This window comes from Colobus angolensis, unplaced genomic scaffold (assembly GCF_000951035.1).
Source record: "Colobus angolensis palliatus isolate OR3802 unplaced genomic scaffold, Cang.pa_1.0 Scaffold26, whole genome shotgun sequence".
NCBI lineage: Eukaryota > Metazoa > Chordata > Mammalia > Primates > Cercopithecidae > Colobus > Colobus angolensis.
This window is the reverse complement of record NW_012115821.1, coordinates 16,707,321-16,709,343: the sequence shown is the minus strand read 5'-3', so window position 1 is coordinate 16,709,343 and position 2,023 is coordinate 16,707,321. Positions and strand designations below refer to the sequence as shown.

Here is a 2,023-nt window from a genome sequence, read left to right as displayed (position 1 = left end):
TTGTTTTTTGTTTTTTTAGTAGAGGTATTTGTACAGAAACTCCTTTCAAATAACACAGCAACTTCAGAGATCAAGGTGCACAGAAAGAAGAACGGAGGCTGGGGGATCAGCAGGGTTGCTAATTCCATCACTCACTGACTCAGGGCAATCAGAGGCACTCCTCTGACACCTGAGCAGGGAACAATGAAGCCTCGTGTACCACTGCCAAGGACAAACCCACTGGGCAACAGTGTACTCCTCCCAGCCTCTGCATTCCAGGGGCTCTAGAGTGCTTGGCCACTCCAGCCTGCCCCTGACCTCCCGACTTCCTGATGCAGAGCGTATCTCAAAATTATAAAAAGATGTGAAAAACAGTCATGTAATGCCAAGTAAATGATAACACCACCTTTAAAGACTTAATTCATCAGGTGGGAGTGGTGGAACCAGTATTTGAACTTGGTCTGTGAGGTTCTAGAGCCTGGATACTACCCAACCATTCTGCACCAAAGATTATGCAAAGTCAGATTCCCATCTCCATCAAGTACATATTTACAAGACCATCTGCATAGGAAAAATATGGCAAGATAAATACTGAAAGGTTAAAAATGATGCTTTCTCTGAATGAGGATTTTGAGAAAATTTTTTTCCTGATATCCTTATTAAACTTCCTAAGTTTCCTAAAATGAACATAAAAGTAATACATGGGGAAAATGAATTGTTGGCTATAAGAAGCTCAGGTTTCCCAGTGAAAGCAATCTGCGATTATTATTTCAGGGCCTCATCCTATGTTTGCCCTCTGATGGACAAAGATACAACGTACAGTGAGGGGTCCTCATCATATATGGGAGTCTGCCTTTTTATTCTGGATCTAATAGGTTTAACTGAAAATCTTCTCTCAAAGAGATTATAACAATCTTTCTTCTTCAAACTTCCAGGGGCTCTGTTTCTACCACTCTGCATATACACAGTGACTGAGGAAGTAAGGAAGTGTTTGGGGACTGGCAGATTCTAAAGCTACCCTTGCTCTTCAACCACCCACACAAACCTAAAAGAAGGGACCTGATTTATTAAGGTGCACAGCAGGAGGGCACACAGTGGGGTTGCAAACGCTGACCCTTAGGCTGAAAGAAATGTCAAGGAGTCTCCTTATAAAGGCTCCGCATCTCAGTGATTTTGTCACCACGGGAGCAACCCTGTGAGCTGCAAGGCATGCGTGGACCTGGTTTACAAGTACAGGATTTGCGTCAGAGAGATGGGGGCCTGACGTCCCAGTCTTTCTCCACTCAAGACCGAACATACGAGCAGCTTAGATCCTGACCTGGCACAGTAGAAGTTCTCAGTTGCCGTGTACTGTTGTTCTCAGTGTTGACATTGTATTTCCCAGAAAACAAAGTTAGAGGGCATGTATATTCTCAGAATACATTCCTATCTCAAAGTCTCTGATAAACTCGTTCACGGGGAAGGCACAATGAGGGTTGCAGTACCAGTTTCATAAGAACACCAGGTAGCCACCAGGTGGTGGACTAGCAGTTTTCCTATGGGATCATGTGACTCTGGAGAAGGAATATATGGGGGAGGCCTGAGGATACAGTTAAGGTACTTTTTGGTAAGGCTAATGGCCTCCAGCCAATGGATGCTCCAATAGCAGAAAGGAATCTAGCCATTCTGATTGATATGCCCAGTGGTGGCCATAATACGTGCTCTGATTTTAGATGTTGTCTTGGTTTTCCCCTTTGGTTGGGGCTGTGGAGATGGTTGGAAAGAGGTGGGGCTGGAGTTGCTTTCCCTGAACCAACAAGACAATTCTGACCCAGAGCATTACAGTGCCCACCAATTGGATGGCTCCCCAAAGAGGCCTCTGAGAAGTATATATTCTCAGTCTACAAGTCTCAGAATGAAACCTGTGAGCCTGGTCAACCCCACATTACATATTCTAGAGGAATACCTTATGGTCTCCCTGAAAGTACCATTATGGCCATTTTCAAGTGTTATTAATAATTCTTTTAGAAGCTTTGGTTCTGCCTCCAACATTAAATGATGCCCT

The 2,023-nt window shown here is 44.2% G+C and overlaps 1 protein-coding gene across 2 annotated transcripts in view; it reads right to left on the bottom strand.

The window, feature by feature from the left end:
- ERC2 (ELKS/RAB6-interacting/CAST family member 2) overlaps positions 1-2,023 on the bottom strand; it is a 987,567-nt gene that overhangs the window by 189,629 nt on the left and 795,915 nt on the right. The gene's annotated exons all lie outside the window — the stretch shown is intronic.